Source organism: Oxyura jamaicensis, chromosome 2, assembly GCF_011077185.1.
Source record: "Oxyura jamaicensis isolate SHBP4307 breed ruddy duck chromosome 2, BPBGC_Ojam_1.0, whole genome shotgun sequence".
NCBI lineage: Eukaryota > Metazoa > Chordata > Aves > Anseriformes > Anatidae > Oxyura > Oxyura jamaicensis.
In genome coordinates, this window is record NC_048894.1 from 149,247,465 (window position 1) to 149,269,696 (window position 22,232).

Consider the following 22,232-nt stretch of genomic DNA (forward strand, 5'->3'; position numbering starts at 1 on the left):
AGGATATGGGCAATGAGACAAATGCAAATATAATCATTTTCTTATAAATGGGACAACCAGACAGAACTGATCCCCTGTTACTAGGCAGATGAGGCATTTCCATCCTCCCTGCTCTGAACAGGCAGAAGGTCCTGGCGCACTGTTTCAGCCCTGATGTGTGCCCTGGTTTTCTATAAACTACACACAGGTTTCACTGTAAACCCATTTTTCCCCTCACTTTTAAGTGGCGCAGTTCTCTTTAAGCACAAGACAATTCTGGGGCTGCAACTTGCAGAAATATTTTCAAAACTAAGTTCTTAGAAGTCTGGCTAGCTATGAAAACAACAATGCAGCATACTTAACACCACGACCACACTATTTCCATGTAAGGATTAAACTGCCCCCATTTTGCAAGGTACACAGAGTCAATTATTCAGAGCAGGTGCGACAAAGGAGGAACTAGTAGTTAGGTTTTCTGGGCTGAGGACATGGCTACTGTGTCAAAGACAAGCTTCCCCAGAAGGTTTTATTTTGCTAATTGACCTACAAAATGTGGGTATAAAAACAAAACACACACACAACTGACCTAAGAGCAGAAGATTCCCTTTCAAACTTGGTCAAGACAAACACCAAAAGCCCAGCCCAAGCAGATTTTCAGAATGGCTCGTGTACAAGGCAGCAATTTGTCACGATGAAGTCTCAGGCAATAACAGACACCAGCTACGGAGCATCTTTCAGCAGGTGTTATCTACAGCCTGGAACAAACACTGCTTACATAGTTAAAGATAGGAGATACCAATTTTACTTTTACTGCCCCGTATCCTACTAGAAAAGCTTGAAGTACTGACCTTGAAGATTAGTTTTACTGAAAAAGCAAGCGTTATCTTCCTTCTTTCCAAAAAAAATGAAGAAATTCAGTTTCCTTTTCAGACAGTTCTAGCCTCAGTTTTACGGACAAGATTACAAGTATTAACCATGCCAAATGTAGGAAGCAGCAGGACGACAACCAGAGCTACGGTACTGCCACATAAGACACTGCCCGCAGCAGTTCCTCTGAACATCTTGGCTTTATGAGTATTCAGGGGACAACAAAGTAGAGAGAAGCATAGTGGATCAAAACAGAAGGGAACACAAAGAATGTTCCCTATGTCAGATATTTCCTGAAGTACGAGCAAGAAGAACATTCCCAATAAATACCAAATAAAGAGGATTAGGAGAGCAATGAGTGAAACTGCCAGACCAGACATAAGGCGAGGGCACGAGACCTACCGTGCAGTTACTTCTATCACGCTGCCCACAGGCAGGACAAATTTCAAGCCTGTCCTTTAGCAGCAGTCTGAGCAACTTAGGAAGCATAGCACAGCTGCCAGCAGTAACAAAGAGATGGTGTTATGCACAGTAACTTGCTGATGAAATAAAAAACACATTTACTAGGTGCTCTCCTTCAGCAAAGAGCAGCAGAAGTGTAGGAATTGGTACTTTGAGACCTCCCAAGAAAAAGGGAAAAAAGGAGTGCCTCAACTCAACCAGCTGTAAATCAAAAAACAACACAAAAGTATTCTAAGGAAATAGGGTCTTTACAAAACCTTACCCTAAATGAGAAAGATTATTCAGACATCTAACAAGGATTTCACTCACAATCTTCCATTTCTTCCCCTGAGCTTCCGAAGATGAACTGTAACAGTAACTTTCATTAACGCTGACCACTGACTGTCTTTGGAAAAAGATACACTTAAGTGCCTTTGTAAGATAACAATCAGAAGAAAAATAAGTTATTAAAAAGTATCTTGAATTGTTAAATGAAACTTCTGCTCATTTACAACACGTGATAAAAATGAAACACCCTATCACTTAGCTGAGAACAGCAGCTTACCAGGACTGAAGTAAATCCATTTAGTTGTATTTTTTTTTCAAAAGCTCTGATTCAGAACCAGGAACTAGACCGATTCTGAGCACCACAACTGTGCTTGTCCTCTTAAAGCATTTGGGTTTTGTGTTTGTTTTTCCACATGCCAAGTACTGGGTGATGTTCTGTGAGCAAGTTAAAAGCTCTATACTTGGGGAAGCCAAACGCAAATTACTTGAAGGTACCAAATGATTTTTAGGTCTTTTTCTGAGGCTATTACACATACATCAACAAGACAAAAATCAAGCAGCATTGAGTCATTCTAGCAGTGGCCTAAAGCCAACGCATTGTGAAAATTGCTCTATATTGTACTCGGTAGGTTTTATTTCCTGCCAACTGTCAGCAACACGCAGCGTGCCCTGATGAGTGCACGCAGGCTTGTCCCCTGGCAGAGGGGATCTGCCCTCAGCACGTGGAACAAGAGCAGAAGCAAAGCCTGCACCACTGGTATACCAAAATAGAGGCTTGAAAATCGCTCAAGTATTTTGGCCAGCAATTAAACTATATGTTTCCTAAAAATACACATGGGCTTGGGATCCAAACTGCCCTACCGGAGTACTATTTTAAGATGTGACATAGCTAACTATACTGCAACGTATGTGGGCACATATGCCGGCACGTGGGCGCGTGTCTGTGTCTATATATACCACACCAAGCTATACATGGGGAACGACTGGAAGATCCTGAGGACATCGCTTCACTGCGCTCCCACCCTCTGCATTTGTTTGTTTGTCTAACTTGAGATGAAGTTTTACCATGAGTGTACTTCCTCTTCTTTTTCAGGGCTGCTGCTCCCAGCTCCCTCCTGACTCAGCCGCACGCAGCCGTGCTCCGGCACGTCGTGCTCCGCTGCCGGGTGTCACCGCAACGCTCGCTCCAGCCTGCGATCCTCGAGTTGCATAAATCCACCCACGGAGGTAAAGGTGGGGAGAGCTGACAGATCGCAGAGCCAAATGCACAGAAAGCCTGCAGAAGGCCAAAAAACAGCACCCGAGGCTCTGATCGTTTAATCTTTGTTCGCACAGCCTTTCCTACACGAAAGTACCTCCAGTTTGAACACCAATGTTCAAGTTGTTTGTCCCCTACCTTGTACCACATCACAGCCAGCCGTGCTTCTAAAAATCTCCCAGCACAGACTGGCTTTTCAGATCAAAACCACTCTGATCACCCCGCTCCCTAACAGGGGACAGAAATCTCTACTTGAAGGGCTCGAGAAGGTATTTGTCACCAGTGAACATAAAGTTTTCAAGAGAAACCTAGAGCAGAAGCACTCGTAGCCCTGCTAGCTGCAAAGCTGATCAGCCAAACATGAACTGAACGGAAGCCAGCACAGTAGGCCTGGCAAGAAAAGGCAAAAAAACCACAGCTCCATCAGCAGAGGCTGCTGTTCTTTTCTTTACCCAGGAGTAAACTCGCTTTTTCCTCCTTTTAAAGTACCATGCAGCTTTCTAACCAGCGTAAGCCATGTTTGTAGGGCTTATCTTCAGCAAAGCTCCCCGAGCACAACTGCACATTGGGCTAGTAGGAGGATCCAAAAAACACAGAGCAGCAAAAGTGTTTTGCCCTTCCCTCTAGTGACAGAATAAACAGATACGGTTCTTCTAACAAGAAACTCGAGAAGCCACAAGGCTGCACGGAACAGCCAGAGCTGGTGGGTCCTGCCTTCCAGCGGCTGCAGCAGGACTGCCTGTCAAATGGAACAGCAGAGCAACGCGGAGGGCTGAAACAGAGCCCCGGCTGGAAAACAAGTCGGCTCACCCCTCCTTCACCACACAGAGAGAAAAAGGAATTCTGTTCGTAAAGCTGCACCCCCACTCTGACTTCCCCCTAACACCTGAACGCTACCAGGTAGCTTTTTACACTACGTGGGAGTTTGACCCTAAAGCTGTGTGACTATAATGCACTCGGGAATGCAGGAACCGGAGCTATCTCCAGCGAAATCAGGGGGTTGGGGGATTACTGATAGCACAGTGAGAGCTCCGGGGAGTCACACAATGCCAGAATTAATCCTTCCGCATTTCTCTGAGCGAGCAGCGTATTTACATGAGGAAAAAACAACAATTAGGAATACCTTTGCCTTTATGACAGAGGGAAATGGCAGCGTCCTGCTGCAAGAAACAGAAAGACCTCGAGCGCTGCCGTGTTCTCCAGTACAGTTATGGTGGCTACAGGTCCAAAAAGCAAATTAACACGAGATGTGAACTCAGAATAAAGCCTTAAAATAGAATCACGGCAAGAGAACAGCACCGGGTTTGATAGGGATGTGGCTGCAGTATGTAAACTAGTCTAAAGAGACGCAGGTCCCAGTCATTTCCAGCCATGCATGCAGAACTATTTGAACTTCTCTTCTTCGGGCCTTTGCTCCTCCTGTGTAAAATAGGAAGCAAACCACTTCCTCATCTCACTAGGCCATTCTGATAATAAATAACTGCGCAGAAAGTGTGTTATACTACGGTAAAAACTATACTAGAGAAAATTAGTTGCATTTCTGGAGCAAGATCTAGCGGAAATATGGCAAGATATTAAAGCAGTGAACTAACGAGCACCAGGCACTGCACCCTGGGACAAAGCAGGGCCCAAACTGAAGGGGTGGCATGGGGCTGGGCATCCTGGGCTGCCCTCCTCCCAGTGACTACAAAGGAAAGCCCAGGTAGATAGCCTTACCTAGCAGGTAACTGCAGGCACCTCACCTTTGCACCCAAAGGGCACGTACTTGTGAGAGTTAATAGCGAAAACTGGAACGCACGCACTTATCAAGTACTTGTAGCTTCAAGACCTTGTGATAATGTATGAAACGTTATAAACTAGGACCAGGCAGCATGAAATTACTGTAGAAATGGTCTCGTAGAAAATGAGATGTTCTTTCGACAGCTCTAATGGGAAAGGAGAGGCAAAACTATGTTTGTTGTGTTTCGAAAAAGCTGCTCAATAGCTCAGTGCTCCAACTTCTACCACCTCACCATGTATCAGGCCAAGGTGGGAAAGTCACACTGGCTTCTAACAGTAGCGGAAAAGACTCTGTGTGCTTTAAATGCCGCCCATTCCCAACAGCTTTTCTGACTAATTTTTCCTGCAAGAGCTCTTTGTCCCAGCGACCAATTTCCCTTGATGACCCCGGGAGGCTGGGTGAGGACAGACTAGCGCCGCGGTTCCTACACTATCCTGCAGCACTTGACCAATGTTCCTCACACGGCCAACAAGCTCCCAACACAGTCCCTACTCTAGTTTTTAAGCAAGTTTTCCCCAAGGCAGTCCCAGATTCTAGTTAGTGTTTTTTCCTACTTTCAGCTCAGAATAAACTGTTCTTCCTCCTAGCTTATTGCTACCACTCCTCACCTCAGCTCATCCCCATCCAAACCCTTTTCTTCCCCCATGTTGTCTGACTGGACACGTTTATCAGAGCATGGTTTGTCATAGGACCATAAAGGAGCCAAAACAAGGCATACTTTGGGCTAAGGATGGGGGGAAATGCAAAGCGAGAGGCATAAACCCTGCAGAAACACCCTGCCGTAGATAGAGCTCAGGCACGACAGAGCTGTTTGAAGAGCTGTCAAAAAATTTAAAGAATAGTTACAACATCTGTTCCCAAGCCTCACTTTTGGCAGCTACTGAAGTACTTTGACTGAAATTCTCTTGAAAACCTGACACAATATTAGCATCAATATTATGCAACATTATTTGCTCAAAGTATTAAGTCTTCCTCAATAGTGACTTCCACCGCCAGAGACGAGACGTCACTGCCAGCCTCACCTACAGGCAGCTCCCTGCTGGGACACAATCCCACCCCACGCTGGCTAAGAAGCCTTCCTTACTGAACAGTGGACAGTTTCTCCAGAACAAGGTTGAATGTTGCTGGAAGTGGAAACTTCAGAAAAGGTAGGAAAACAACTTCGGATTTGTTAGGATACTTGAAAGCTCTTGTAAGGTCGTCCTCTGAACTTCTAGCCAGGAGATGCCAGCAGGTCACGGTCTTCTGTCACTACTGCTAAGAAAGAAATTCAGCTCTGAACTCTGAGCTGCAAAGTTAAGCACTGTTAAAGCACTTAAAGTACTCCTTTGGTATGCAAGAGAATTAAATCTGCTTGCTTCTTGTTCCCACATGCAGCTGGCCATCTCCTACAAGAAGCACCCAGAGCAAAAAACTGCTAAACCCTTCTTACGGTTCAATTGGCTGCTCACCTGACAGATCCACTTCCCTTCCCAGAAAGCACACAAACAGGAAATCTAAACCCTAAATCAATTAAATACCGTCCATCACCAGTCCCGATACAATGCTCTGCCTTGTCCATACGATCCTCTCGTATACAAGAGGTCAGCGATTTTATCTTTAAGACGAAGCTTCATGGAGTGTGGTGGTTACATATTTCACTTCCACATTACAACTGTTGCAAATAACCCTACGGCTCAGCACATAAAAGGTGCAAAGACAACACGAAGAAGTGAACTGGCTTTTCAGGCTCTTGCCCAGGATGCACTTGGGCTGAGAAGTTTCGCTCTCACAGGCACTTAACAGGGAGGTTTTGTTTGTTTGTTTTTAAGAAATAAGAGCTATGAATATATTTCATAGTCAGCCTTACAAGTTTTTTTTTTTCAGCCTACCAGTGCCTTTGAACAGACAATTCAGAAAAGCACACTTTTTGCAGTAAAAAGATTAGTCTGACCTGTCCATCTGCAGAAGTTGAAGCAAACACCTTGTTGTCCAGCACAGAACCAAAGATTCCCTTCTGGGTGAGGACATCACCCTCAATACTGCCATAAATCCAAAGAATGGGAGAACCAGTAATCTCTCAGTGCCACACCTGACTGGAAGCAGACTCAATTACATCTGACTTTTGAAGTTACACGACTGCTAGATCCACTGGTCACACAAACAGGGCTTTCCAGTCAGCTCATTTACAACTCAGGCTCCTAGGAACTCGGCTCTTACCTCGTACGGCACACCAGAAAAAGTTACTCACGTTAGCACTCCATTTAATTTAGTCATCCGGCGCTACAGGAGAACCAGAACCGCCTCGTGGCTAAATTTCAGAGGCTTGTGAACCCTGCCAGCTGAACACAACTCACTCACGGAGCAGCCTCCTGCTACCGGGGAATGGTTAAGCGCGCAGGCTGGAGTCAGCAAGGCTTTTAAAGATGTATCTAGGGCAGCCTTCTGCCGGGTTTCCTCCTTCCTCAACTGGTTATTGGCGCTGAACTTCTTTTGCCTGGTGGTCACTGATTCAGGCAGAGCCTGCTGATGAGAATCAGCCTTGCAGACAAGCGTATGAACTGCCTGCGGGATCAGGCTTTAGGTTTTGGTGTGGGTGGCAGACAGAAGGCCTGTTTTGCAAGGCAGGCTATTTTCGTAACGACAGCCACACCAAACCGAACGCGCTCAATCCCACAAGCTAAGCTGTCCCAGACCCAATTACTATTTGCACAGAGACCACCTGGGAATCCCAAGGGCTGCAGAATCAGTCAGGCACTTGGGAAATAAGCCCACAGACCATAGGGCGCTTGCACCGAACAGGAGCCTCCCCCTGAAGCGTTATTAGAGGAAGTTAGGTTTCATATACTTGAAGTTTGGACTTATTTTGTTTCAGAGAGGTTTAGTTTCTGATTTTTCCTACTGGCCCATGGAGACTCTGTGTAAGGAAAAGTTACGGCTTTGGTCAGTCACACACCATTCCCTACATGCAAGGCTGGAACTTTAGAGCAAACAAGGCAGACAACAATCTTTCCTCATATACACAGAATAGCTAAAGAACACTAAGAAAGAAGAAGTCTGGTACCAAAAGGCCTTGTAAAAATCAGGATTTTTATTTTATTATTTTTGAAGCTCGCAGAGCTGCTCAGAAGTACACAACTAACCATTTAGCCAGGACGACGTGACTCAGTCAGGAGCAGATGAAGGCGGCAGCACAAGTGGATGACAAAGGTTGTAACAACGAACGTGAGCACGCGTTACCCCAGGATACTGTCAGCCTTTACCTCATATCTATGACTGTCTTGGAACTACCCTGAAATTTAAGTTATCAGGAGTGAAAGGCAAATGAGCGCACCATTTTGCTTTCCCCTTTCAAAACGCTTTGTCTGTGACTAGTTTCGCTGTCTCCACAGCGAAGGTACTCTCTGTGCGTCAGGCTTTCACATGACAGGGGCCACAAAATGCCACTTCTAAAAAGGAGAATGCAATTAAAACCACAGGAGACGGGGAACACAGAAGAAAGTACTGTAACTAAAAATACCTCCCGCTTTACCTAGTCAATTCTAAAGCTACTCATTGTTTGTTGGTGGTTTCTGCTAAGCTCTGCTGCTCACATAATCACAATACTGATACCCCCAATAAGCGCTGGAATTGCACATGTAGAACAGCGCCTATACAAGGCAGCCTGTTACTCTCTTTAGACGGTTTGAAACATTCTGCCAGCTGCAGCAGCCAACTTGTGGCACTCAAGAGAACATTCCTGAACCACAGGAGGAGGGAAATTGAGGTGAATTTAGAGAAGACCCTGGGACTGACAGCAATCTGATAAGCGCTGTCTTTGTACACGTGAAGAGAAAAGCAGACTTCTTGATGGGTACTTAGAGGTATTAAATTAGGTAATCACAAGAAAATATTAATACTCTTTACATAGATTAATATTAAAGGAAGACTTATGAGGTATGTTATTGATTTATTTATAACCGCTCTTGATACATGCGAATGAATGGGTGTTGAAAAGAAAGGTGCAGACAACTGGTCCTCGTTTACAGATGGAAAATGCTTTGAAATAGCCCTCACCCTGCCTACCTGATGCACCTATCCCAGGTGCCAGCACCTCACACCCCCAGCTCCTAACTCCTTGCAGCCCGAGCACAGCCCACTAAGCACAGGAGCGCAGCGCTGACACTCGAGCCTTGGGTAGGATCAGCATCCATGTTCATTTGGGCTTCACACCTCACCTGTAGCATTTTTTCTTGGCTATTGATAGTTGGTGAGATGCAATTTGACAACACTCCAAGTATTCCAGCTTTGAAGATGCATTTCCGCTCATTTTTATGGCAGCCCTCACAGTATTGGTTTATAATTTACTTCAGGGTAGTTAGCAGTACCTTAAGAGGCAGGAGTCATTCTTCTCACCTTAAGCCTGTCTGCATCAACGACTAGAACAACTCTTGTAATTACAAGAGAACAAGCGTTCAGGAAGGGCAGGCAGAGGTGATAACCTTGATTTACTCTAGCACTGTTGTTTCTTAAAAGAACAACAAAATCATCCAATGACTGCTTAAAAAAACAACCTGACTCCTCACACACAAGCTTTACCTTTGCCTGCTTCTTCCCCAGGGTACTCCTGACTTCCACCCATGCCCTGAGCTGGCAGGGGACAACAAAACCATACTGCAGGCTGCCCGGGCATCTGTATGCTCCTATGCACAGCATGGGGGGAAAAAGCCTGCATTTACATTCACCATGCCAAGGCAGCTACCGAAATCCATAGCGGCCCTCTCCATACTATTTGCCACATGACCAAGTCAGTTCCTATTACGGTATCACTCAATAATCCAGCAGTCAGCAACACAAACATTCCCCACCTTTCTGTCTCTTTATAACGTCCAGGTGTCTAGCGAGCACCAGCAGAAGCCTGAAGCCTAGAGACAGACACCTCAATTCTCTTTCAGAATTACCGATCGTGCTACGAATTACCAGAAGATACAACATAAAATACTTGCCAGGTTTTCTTGCTGCAGATGTTACAAGACTCACGCAAAACTCAGGGAAAGGAGCAGAAAAGTTATGTTTGCAAGACAAACAGCTAACATCATGCTTCTGGAGACATGCTTCTTTCCTGTAGGAAAGGTTTCATAGGAAGAGGCAGAGGATTTCAGAAGACAGCCTCTCCAGTCATCAGTCACCTCAGGTGGCCTCAGCTCAACTGCAAACAATGAAGAAAAACTGGAGCACCTGATGACAAAGGGGAGTTATGTAACAGAAAGGATCAAAATCATTCCTTGCTTTCACACAATGGTGAGGCTTCATGACAGGGGTACCCTAAAACCGATCCTGGAATCACTTTTTTCTACTGACCCTAATCTCCAGCAGCCAATACATGTAGCAAGGAACCTCACAATTTGACTTCAGTAAAACGCTACCTACTTTCCTCCTAAAAGCTTCTATTTTGGTAATGAAACACACTCTCTAGGTCAAACAAAAACCACTCCTATTTCAGAGAAGAGCGATATTTTATTCACCTCATTTAGGTTTTTACTGTTACCCTTGCCATGCAGAATTGAAGATATGTTTTGCAAGCCTAACAAAGTATCTCACTAGACAAAGATATTCGTCAGGCAGAAGCTGACAAGTTTAAATACCAGTTCCAACTAATGGTAACCTCAGGTTGGTGGCTAAATCCCTCTGTCCAGTACCCTTCCCTGCCAGGCCCTACTAGAGAAGATGCTCATTAATTAACAGGTATAATCAAAGCCCATGCAGTCAGAACACAATGAATGAAACTGTGGGTGTACAAAAGGGAAAAAAAAGTTGAGTAAAACAAACTTTGCAGTTCATAACAGAAACAGTAACAGGGAAGGAGACAGATTACTGTACTAATCGAGATGCTTTGCTGGTTTAGGGATGTACATACATATTAATGCGGGGCTTGTATTTCCACATCACCCCGTCAGAAATGCAGGATGACAGATTTTAAACGTTGGTGCGACTCTACCACCACAGCAGAAAGACAGCTGTCATGCTGCCACTGACATTTGGATCCAGGGCTTGCTGATGCAATGGAACAGATAAAAAGGAAAATAAAATGCTTCAAGAACCATCGTGACTAACAGGCTCTTGATTTTGGTGGTATCCGAGGCGTTCCTGGGCAGGAGGCTGTTGTATTTTATTAATAAATGAGACCTCAAAGTAACAAAACCTGGCCGAGCCGCGCGCGTCCTCATTCTCAGGTGGCACAGGGCAACACTCAAACCCGGCTATGGTTTGATTTCATCGGTTATTTAACCGGCAGCTCGGAGCCACCAGCTTGTCACGCCGCTGCAGTCACCTCAGCAGAGCGAGAGCCCCAGCACCTCGGCCACCGCACCCCAAAATGGGGGTGGGCACAGGGCAAATCCCACAGATGTCTGCATTCCTCCCAGTTCCCACATCCCCCCTCAGTTTCTGCATTCCCACCAATTTCTGCATCCCTCCCTCATTCCTCCATTCCCCCAGATTTCTGCATTATTGCCCCCCGATCTCTGCACTCCCTCCCAATTGCCAAATCCCTCCCGATTTCTGCATGCCCCCCCAACTTCCACATCCCCCCCAAATTTCCACATGCCCCAAAATTTCGTAGTTCCACTCCAATTCCTGCATCCCCCCCTGCCCAACCACGACCCCCAAGATGTGGGGATCCCCAAATTCCCCCCGGGACAACCCCACACCAAGAGACCCCGGGGACCCCCTATCCCCCCCGGGGGTGGGGAAGGGGGCAGCGAGAAGTTGCGGGGGGGGTTCCCTGAGTGGGGGCAGCGCTGAGGTAACGTGGTGGGGGCACCGGGGGGGACCTTCCTCCCTTCCTCCCTCCTCCTCCTCCTCCCCGCCACTCACCGAGAGCTTCAGCCGGGAACCGGAGCCGCTGCCTCCTCCCCTCCCTCCCTCCCTGCGGGCCGGGCCGGAGGCAGCGAGCGGCGGCCGGGAGGAGGAGGAGGAGGAGGAGGAGGAGGAGGAGGAGGAGGAAGGGGAGGGGGGGGGCAGCCGCAGGGGGAGCGCCACGGGGGAGCGGCGGTGCGGGCGGGCGTGCGTTGACCCGGATGTACCGGTGGGGAGGGGAGGGGAGGGGAGGGGGGGGGTAGCAGCGCGCATCCCGGCAGGTGAGTGCGCACGCGCGCCCGGCTGCCAGCGCACTGCGCATGCACCTGCTTTGACTCGCTGTGTCTCGGGCGTGGGGGGGGGGGGGGTGTGAATGGAGGCGGGCGGGCGGGTGGGTGTAGGGGGGTGAGGGTGAAGGAGCTGAAGGGATGCCGGAGGGGGGCAGCCATCTTTCGGTGCGGGGCTCCAGCCTGCCCTGAGGCTCCTCGGGATCTGCACAGAGTGTGTGTGTGTGGGGGGGTCTGGGGGGGAAAGGAGGGCACACAGGGGCTTCCCTAAGGATGGGGGGTTCCTCAGGGCATCCCAGCCAAGCCCTGAGGGCTACTGCAAGCACAAGGGATTTGTGGCCATATAGAATCATTAGGGTTGGAAAAGCCCTCCAAGATCATCTGGTCCAACCACCCCCCTACCATCAATGTCACCACTAAACCATGTCCCTAAGCACCACATCCAGCCTTTCCTTGAACACCCCCAGGGACGGTGACTCCACCACCTCCCTGGGCAACCCGTCCCAAGGCCTGACTGCTCTTGCTGAGAAGAAATGTCTCCTCATTTCCAACCTGAACCTCCCCTGGCACAACTTGAGGCCATTCCCTCTAGTCCTATCACTAGGTACCTGTGAGTAGAGGCCGACCCCCAGCTCCCCACAGCTTCCTTTCAGGCAGTTGCAGAGAGCAATGAGGTCTGCCCTGAGCCTCCTCTTCTCCAGACCAAACACCCCCAGTGCCCTCAGCCGCCCCTCACAGGACTTGTGCTCCAGGCCCTTCACCAGCTTCGTTGCCCTTCTCTGGGCACACTCCAGGGCCTCGATGTCCTTCTGGTACTGAGGGGCCCAAAGCTGAACACATTACTCAAGGTATATATTTCATATACATCTGTTTATACATAGATGTATATACATCTATTTACCCTGCCCCTCCAGGGTCACATCCTGCCCAAGGAGGTGGCTGCTGAAAGAGAAGGAGACCCAAGCTCACACAAAAATTGCGGGGGTGCAACATGGCCCTGAAACCTCCTCACACACCTCAGAGTCCAAGTCTCTGGCCTTGTGCATCTCCACTGCCATTTGTTTTGACGTGAGCAGCCTTTGCAGGTAAAGCACTGAGACTTAGCATCCTAAAGTGAAAAGCCACTGACTTAAATATTCGTCGTGCCCCAAGCCAACTGTGATTTATTTATTTTTATTTTAAGGCCTGACTCAGGGGTTCTAAATGCTTGCTGCAGGCAAAACTGGGATGGGAAAGGACATAAAGCTCCTTCTTGGTGAAAAGCAGGATTGCTGACTTAAAGACGTATGTAAATCTCTTTGCAGGTGGGTTGTGTTTTAAGAATTAAGCAGAAAAAGGGAAAAGTGAAATCACTCTGAGCTGCCAGAGCCTCCTGCAGAAGGAACGTCCCACTACGGTAATGGCAGGAGTCATTGTGCTCTCCGTTTCCCACAAAATGTAAAAGATATGCAAAATGTATTAAGAAATACAAAAGTGTCCTTTAATGACACTTTGTTGATTTACTTATGTAATTTCCTCTCCATATAGACATCTGCATGCAAAAACTAAATTCTGAAGGTTTCACCTTTTCCACACCTATCTCATAACGCAGGTTTTGGTGTCATTACGCTCTGGGACATGGCACACCCTGAGTTACTTTTACTCCTGGTATAGACTAATTTGCAAAAGCAGAGGGATAACATCAATATCCTGTTTTGGGGCGTGCTTCTTTCGGAAAATTACATATACACACACAGGAAGACAAAAGTTCTGCTTTTTTTTTTCTTTTTTTTTTTTTTTTTTTTTCCACGTTATCTGGAATCTAGACAATTATTTTCAAAACTTTCCCATGAAGTCTCATCTGACCTTCGCATTGAATGGCTGAAGAAGCCAAAGGCCAGTTTACATTATATTTGGTGAGACTTCTCACCTGATACGTATCAAACAACCACCTCGGTGAACACAAAGCAACTGCTGATTTCAAGGCCTCAACTGTGATAATTCGGTGCTGCCATGTACTCTCCACCAGGAACAGCTCAGAGAATGAGAGGACGGCCGGGCAGGAACACACAGATACAACCAAGACAAAACAGGTGGCTGGCTCTCCCTGCAGCCTCTCATGCACAGCGTCCAAAGGTAAAGTATTATCATCGACCAAGGTAATTACTCAATCTGAAAGAGCCATACAAGACACCTGAAAGTCTAACCACGTCAGCTACTTTCTCTTCTGAAGCCAAGCGCCAGTTTGATAACTGTCAAATAATAGCGAATGCAGAGCTCTCCCTCCCAAACCCAGTCTGAGAAGGAAGAAAAATAGAAAGTACTTCAGAGAGTTACATATGTCAGTGTTTCTCTTCTTTGCATTTTCATAGCTGTATATATGTTAGCTTAAACTGATAAACTTCAGTTTTGTCATAACTTGGCAGGGGGATAGGACTAGATGATCTGTCAAGGTCCCTTCCAATCCCTGACATTCTGTGATTCTGTGAAGCACAGATTCAATAAACTAATGATTTAAAAGTATTATGGATAAGATAGTATCCTGGGATATAAAGGATGCGGTCCGTGAGGATAGTTCAGCACCAAAACCTGCCTGACAAACTCAATTTACACTACACTATAAACTGGGTCCTCAAAGAGCATTCAGCAATACCAGGGCTGGTAAACCATGTTCCTAATTGTCTGCTGCCTCCACCTGAGCAGAGAAAGGGGAGGCCTGGGGGGCTGATACAGGTTAGTGCAGATTGGAGCAAATAGGTGAGATGTCCAAGGAGATATGAAAGAAGATTTTCAGAGAAGAAGCTGCTGAGCAGAGTGGCAGAAGACCAGAAGTCCCAGTTCTGCTTGTGTCTGATTCTTGTAGGTGGGTAGGCTAAACTGAAAGTGCTTGACATGACTTTTCACTTCTGCTGCAGTAAGATTTTTTTGCAACCAGCAGATAAAAAAACTGCACTGTAGGAGATCGATGCAACCTCCTTCCCGAGATGCTGGCAGGTCACTACCACATTCTCTTTCTTCTCTGAAGACATTCAGATCCTGCTTGCCAGGCAAAGAGAGATCCAGGTCCCACTGAACTGGATTCAAGGGAAGCAGAACCACGCTCCAAATTTATTTTGGATTCATCACGTTAATACAAGCCTGGGGGCTCTCACCTCTCTTGCACTGAACTTTGTCCTGTTGTAGGGAGCTAAGGAACCAATGCAACTGGCCTCAGGGAAGAATGGTTTTTGATGTTTGTAACACTGTAAACTGCATGGGGCTTGGGGAGGGGAAGGCAAAAAGAAAAGCCTCTCCTACTGAAACTACAAGCAGCTTTACAGTAGTATTTACTCTTTAGGGCTGTCCCAAATTTTAACGAATCATCTTTCATCTTTCAGGAGTACAAATAAGAGTGCCCAGAACCTGAGCATTACCGATGCTTTAACAGCAGCTGCATACTAAGACATCCACATCCCACGTAATAACTGAAGCATAAAAATTATTGAACAATCTGGAAAATGTTGCATGACTTAAAAACCCACAAATTTTCTATTAGTTCTGCCTTCGCTTTTAATTTCTTAATTGCTCCTTCTGAATAGAAAAAGATTTAACCAGGTTAGTACTGGGATAAATAATAATAATAATAAAATACATGATATTTGCCAGTTTGATAACATGACAGAATGGAGATAGAACTTAACTGCTGCTGGGTCCTAAATGCCTGTTGATTGTTTTGTTAGCAGGAGTATTGTTGCCAGGTAGGTAAAACTGACCCTTAGGGGAGAAAATGGGTCCGAGCATGTTCACAGAGCAAAAATTATTAAGCTCCAAATGTACTGCTGGATGTACATATAGCATATACATGTACATATGTACCAGTGACAAGAGATGATTTTATTTTAGCTATAGATAGCCGGATAAATTAAAACAGAGAAGCAGAACTGCCTTTGGGTACCATGCACAGTTACAATACTTCGGCTACTTTTAGGCTTAATGGTAGCCTAGGGGAGAAAGTCAGAAGTAGAAAAGGAAGTCATCTTTTCTCATTTGTACTCAGCAGGGACAACAGCGTGCATTGTCCACTGACAAGTGTTGTTTGTGTGGTGGGGGGAGCAGCACTAACTTTTCCATTACGTGGATGAAAATGGTAAGTAAGCAGCCCATATCCATATCCATACAGAGATCTTTAATTTTTAAAGAGACAAGATTTCTTGCAGCAAAATTTCTAGGCTGGAAAACAGCAGCAGCTTTGCAGAGATCTTTTGTTACGCTGCTGTGGTTCATAGCACCTTTCAGCTCGGATAAAGCTATCATCAGGTTCTGCCCTCCCTCTTCCAGGTTTCTCCACCTTTTTGAGTGCATGCCTGGCAGATGAGGGATTGCAGAAGCAGTCACATTCACACTACAGTGTCCTTTAGGGCTCTCATTTTGGGTAGCCGAACTCCTCTGACATAAATGCAGCTCTTCAGAAGTATAAACAGTTGCAACAAAGTGTGGGTGATCAACATAAATTTCAAAAAAGCACAGACAAAACAAAAAGCCAAGGTCAAAGCATTCTGTGCTTACAAGGATGCCTGAAGTGCTTCCAGATACTGTAAGAGCAAACAATTACAATGTTTTATACTGGAGTGGAGTCAGGCAATGCCATCTCAAAATGCCCTCCTTCCCCTCAAAGGTCATTTTGATATTTAGGTGGCAAACGGGGAGACCAATGCATTTCAGAAGTTCTTTCTTTTTACCCTAACAAACCTGGAGAAAGTCCACTGTCTCCCGGTGCTGTGCCCCAGTCACTTCACGTGACTAACTACATTAGTCATCTCCTCTTCTGCCACTCCAAATCTGAGATTATTTTCGAGTTCTCTCATCTGTTGATGCAATTGCTCCCTGCAAATGATCAGCACAGCCTCTCGGCGCGGCATGCCTCAGCTAAGAGCCGCGACACACGCTCGATTAATGAACAGCTCCTTTAAGTCAAATGACGCAGGAGAGTTCGGCGTTGGATTGTGATCAAAGATAATAGGGATTTTATACAGTAAAGCTCTTTTGTTTTTACATTTAGCTGCCCTTCCTCAGCAGTGCAACTTTCCCGTATGAGACAGGGAAGCAAAAAGAGGAATAAAAAGAAAATGGCAGGTGTTAAGCCTGCATTAGAAAAAAAAAAAAAAAAAAAAAAAAGACTGTAGACCAGTAAGCATAAGGGAAGGTGGAAAGAGGAACTGCAGCTTCTATTTTAATCATATTTTCTCTCTACTAGAAAATAGAAAGACAAATTATACTGGTAGACCTGTCAGAGAACAGAGCAGAATGCAGTATAAGATGCTAACATCTTCAGGCATCTTATTCAAGTCTGTGATATGCAGAATTTCTTCAGTAACCAATGCATGGATACTGGTGTGCTCAGTACTTTGAACAACCACAACGGTAAAAATGCTGTGGGTAGCAAACAGGTGAACTGGACAGCAAGAGCCCGGCCAAGCAAGGGAGATAATCCAGCACGATCAAGGTCAGCAGGTCATGGCCACAGACTGCAGTTCCTCACTTACAGCACTCAGGTGAAAAGAAACATGAAATGCACGGGCTTTTCGTGACCTGTCCAGCAACCAGAGGTCTGCTCCTCTTCGCTCAATGCAGTGGAAAAGCCACGACCACTTCAACAGGTGCTGGCTCATCACCTCTGTGCGTGTGGTAGCAGCTAGAGCACTTCAGTGCCTCACTAAGCCAGAAGAGGCTGCAGAATCAAGGTGTGTTGGAGGCTGTCAGGCACTTCACTTGACCTCCCACTAGCCCTCGGTCAAGTCCATCTATAAAACCAAGCTAACCACCAGGAGCACCACAGGAAACAAACACCCTATCTGAGCTGGAAGCTCCCCACCTGCCTCTTTCCTTTTTTCACAAAATGTTTCGGGTCAATCAGCAGCATAATGGCATTCCAGCTAATGGATGGAATCAATGCTTCAGAGAACGGGGAAGGCAATATTTAAGGCTAGACTGTCTCATTACTCTCTGGAAGGGAAAACAATTTCTGTTTGTTTGATTTCAAGCAAAGGTAATAACACCACCCCGATGGAAACGAATATTCATCGATTTCATTGAGAATTCTGTCTACCTCAGGAGCATGACACTGCATGAGACCGGTATTTTACGTTTGATCACAGCCTCTGTAGTGATGTAATCACTTTGGTTGTTTTTTAGGGTGTTGTTTATCTTTTACCTTTTTTTCTTTTTCATTCCAAAGCGTTTAACTTATTTGCTACTAGGATCCCTTAGAGCAGCATCTAGTTCATAAGTGGTTTTGGGGCCTTGTCTAGTCATTACCGAGGGATGCTGTCAGGATGTCAGGAGACCATTTCACTTTGTCTCAGCTGTTCCCTTTGCTGCCGTGGCAGTTAGTTTCCTCTGGGGATCGCAGGGGATGTTGAAAAGTTTCAGCAGGGAAATCAGTAAGTTAATTAAAGCACCTCAGTGAGGGACTCTGGAGAGTCTCAGAGGGGCCAATTTCAAAACCCAGCATATGAGTGCAGACTTCACAATCCAGGAGTATCAGGCATTGCTGGGGGCGACTCGAGCAGGGGCATGCTAAAGCCACAGGCTGCTTTCCTTGGCTTGGGTCTCCTCCATCACTGGTGGCATGACCATGAGCCGAGGGTGCTCAGCACCCTACGGGGCTGCAGTGCCACTTTTGAAGCTTTTTCTGTCCTCTTGTCCAGATCGTAAAGACCTGGCTGCTTATTCCCATCTGAAATGCAGATTCCAATTTAGCTGATCAAAACCTGGACTGGCTTTGTAACACCTATTTGAAGAACTGCAAACAAAATTCATCTTAATTTATGATCTGAGTGATGCTGAGTACAAGGCTGCTGAATAATGAGAGAAAAAGGACTTAGGGTTGGGTTATCGGTTCACCAACTGGATCCACGTCTTTAAAATACTGCTCTGCTGCGGTCATCTGCTCTATCCCACTCTACTCTTCATGCAATTCCATCATGGTGCCCCTAACTGCAACAGACATTAAAATAATGGTAGCGCACCCAATTGCTGAATGCAAACAATTTTGCAGAAACCTCTTCCCAGCGGTGCACGCATTTTCCTGTAGACCACCCGGTGAAAAACTCCACGTGAAGCAAGTAAGCAGCTCTTTTTTTTTTTTTTTTTTTTTTTTTTTTTTTTTTTTTTTTTTTTTGCAGTGGGATGAGAAATTCCCAGTCCACCATCACCAGCCTGATAGGATTATTTGGTTTCCAAAGTCAAGAGAGGGATCATTTTCAGAAGCCTGGGTAGCTACAACGACAGCAGCAAAGTCCATACTGCTCAATAAAAGCAAAAGTCTCTAAGAGCGAAGAGGACTTTGCTAGCAAAGGAAATAGAAAGCCAGGACTCCTTCCCATGCGGTAATCTGTGAGGGACACACTGGACACAGATGGGGGCTGCAGTAAAACAAAGCACTGGGGCATGCCCTCCAACGCTTCCTCCGCTGAGCAACAGAAATGCTGCACACCAGACATCTCCCTCTTCCTTCTTCCTGAGCGTGAACGTGGCACCTAGGACTGAACCTAGCCCCAGGCGCAGCTGCACAGCATTCAGTTGGCAAGAAAAGGGACTAAAGCTGACATCGCACGCTGCGATTACTTAAACAGATTCTGAGTTTACCTAATTAATGAAAAGCTAATATTTTTTCATGTCCAGCTGAAACATGGGCTGGGAAACATTCTGTTCATACCAAGGTGGATGCAGTCCCACTTGAGACCGGTGGATTCCCCAAGTCAGAGCTGAGCTGCAGAGTTTGCTGATGATCAGAGCGGAGCAAGCAGCTTCCCACCCTGACTGCATTGCCTCTACATGAATGGGTCATAAAACTGTTTTTTCTTTTTAATGGGTGGTCATATACTCCCCGTTATAAAAGATTCCTGTCCCAGGCAGTGAAAGAGCCAAAAAATTGAAAGAAGCAAAATAGTCTTCTCCTGCGAGGCGCTAGGCTGTAACTCAAAAGAGCTTTGACCACTTTTCTGGCCTTGGACTTCTCGTGTGATATTAAGTGTGAGGAGAAGGAGCCTGGAGGTTTTGCAGCAAGAATGCTCCAGTGGGAGACGCACGGAACCCAAATCCGCAGGGAACTGAGATGCCTTAGTTATACTTGTCACAAGACTTTTTATTTTTTAATTCTTATTCTCCTCCAGGTAAAAGCAAACAGTACCTGCTTCTTCCTGCTTCCGTTATGTTTCCATTCTTATTTTAATCCTAACCATGTATCTGCTGAACTTTAAAAGCACGGGAGGGGTGGATGCAGGTAAATACAACATCGCTATGGTTTGCTCCAGCCAGCAGGGATGTGAAAGGGTCACGGGAACCACGTGGGAGCAGAGATGAACGTAAGGACAACGAGACAGTCCTAAGTACGCATGCTCCTAAGTGGTTTTAATGGGGTCATTCCTGTCCTGAGGCATAACACACCGCAGTTCGGATGGCAGACTCCGGCCTGGAGCTTGTGAAAGGCTTTGCAGATGAGTTTAGCACGGAGGGGACTGCGTTCAAAAAGGCCTCGAGTGTGGCCAGATGGCCAAGAGGGGGACGAGTCCCCTCCAGAAGATTGAACGGCGACCATGAAAGAAGGCAGAGCAGGGGAGTGCTGAGCACAGAAAGGCATCTCGCCTGACTGAGGCTTGGACAAAGGTTTCAGAGGAACAAATGGATGGCTTTAGAAAGGCTGCAAAGGGAGGAAGCCTTAGAATATATTGACTGTCACTGAGAAGGAATGGCTGCTAGTTTATTCCGCAAGAAACCTTTTAATTTCTTCAATGCAGGACATTTTAAAACCTTCCTCACACACCAGAAGTTGAGCTATTCCATCCAATGCCTCAGCTTTCACTTTTCAGTATGGGATGTTCTTCTGTTATTGCAGAGAAACAGAGAATATACTGTGAAATTAGGAGTTAAATTACCTACACTGGGTCGGTAACAAGCACCACGGGGCAGCTCAGCCACGTAGCAGCTGGGAACTCTCCTGGTTCAGAGCCTCTATCACAAACCCACCTGCAGAAGCCCATTCCCTCTGCCCTACAGTCCTCACCACATCGAGACGCTGCAGAACTGATCACTGGTCAACTCCTTGCAGAGGCTTTATTTCATTCTGAAAGGTGCTGAAGGGAAAACACACACATGCACCCAAAGCCTTAGGATAAATGGATTAAAGAAGTGGTCACGTGAGCTCCTCTCCCAGGAAAAAAAGTTATTTACACAGGCATTTACTAGTCAATAAGGTGTGGGGTTTTTGTTACTGTTTTGTTGCTGTTCCTTTGTTCATTTGTTTGCTTTCTGTAGTCTTTAAAAATGCTTAATACCCTGCTTGGGAGCTGCACGTTGCGCTTTAATGCAGAGTTAACCATTGCAATTCATTAATTGACTTTTATGTTCCCATTAACTGTTGCAATCAATTCAGTCCTGATAGTCCACACTTTTATCTCTGCTATGAAAAAGCTCTATTAGCTTTGCTTGGCTCCAAAACAATGCAGTGAACTATCCTCAATTATTAATAATCCGCTTCCCCTTCAATAAAGCTTTTTGGACCTTCACTACGGTCCGATGATATATTTATTTGGCGTGCAAGGATCAGAGCAATCCCGTGCACTCTCTCTGGGAAGGGACCCAAAAATAACTATCCGCTTGATATCAACCCAAGGGAGTTCCTAAGGGAATGCGAGTATCGTTTCAGGGCAGGTCATCAGTGGCTTAGGGAAATTAGACAAATCTGTGCCTGGGGAACAGATGCCTCAGGGTTTGTAAATGTGCGAGAGAACCTTTCCCCTCTCGGTCACCGGTTCATTCCCATCCGGTGCAGCGCGGACTGGAAGCTCTTCAGCATCTCATGAACTTCTGGGGTCCCCTGAAACAAGCAGTGGGATTGCTAACGGGCACGGACTTACATCATGGAGCCGCTGCTGCTCAAACTGCAGTCTCAGGAGCAATAGGCAGGTACAGGAACAGAGTGATCCCTCCTGCAAAAAGTGTGGTAGACTGACAGCGTTTTATCTGCCAGATGAGGAAAGTGCGCTTCCTCCGGGCTGGCAGTGCAGCTCTGGATTTACTAGGGGCACTTTTCTCTTCTTGAAAGGAAATAAAGTAACGCATTACAAAGCAGTTCGCCAGAACCTTTCCTCACAGCTCCGCCAGAAGGACGCAGAAGCCTCGCAAACCTCCGCTTGCAGTGCCCTGGGTCTCAGTAAAGGAGTCGATTTCACGCCCGGAGGCCAGTGCTGGGAGCCCCGGGCCTGCAGAGCTGCTGCAGGCTGCGCATCCAGCCCCGGCACGGGTCTGCTCGGACAGAGAGGAGACAAATGCTGAGCATTGCAACCGCAAACCACAGCTGTTGATGGGAGCTGGTAAGAGATCAGGGAATGCCGGGAAGCACAGAGGGCTGGCAGCAGAAGGTAGCAACCTGAGGAAGGCTCTGCCCCCTCACTTGGTGCTTTCCCATCCTGGCACCCAGTTTCTGTGATGGTGCAAGGGCCCTGGGCCAGTATGGTGCAATTTTGTGGGGTGTTCTCCTAGGTTATGTTGGCACTTC

The 22,232-nt window shown here is 46.5% G+C and overlaps 1 protein-coding gene across 4 annotated transcripts in view; it reads right to left on the bottom strand.

Annotated features, from left to right (window-relative positions):
• The window catches only part of CYRIB (CYFIP related Rac1 interactor B), a 93,866-nt gene that overhangs the window by 62,867 nt on the left and 8,767 nt on the right, over positions 1–22,232 (bottom strand). Inside the window, exon 1 of one of the 4 annotated variants that reach the window (XM_035318952.1) lies at positions 11,448–11,576. The exons of 1 other annotated variant lie outside the window; for it this stretch is intronic. The gene's annotated coding sequence lies outside the window, so the exon portion shown is untranslated. Of the gene's footprint in view, positions 1–11,447; positions 11,577–22,232 lie in introns of those variants that run through there. 2 more of the 4 variants (XM_035318951.1, XM_035318949.1) reach the window with 2 other exon arrangements.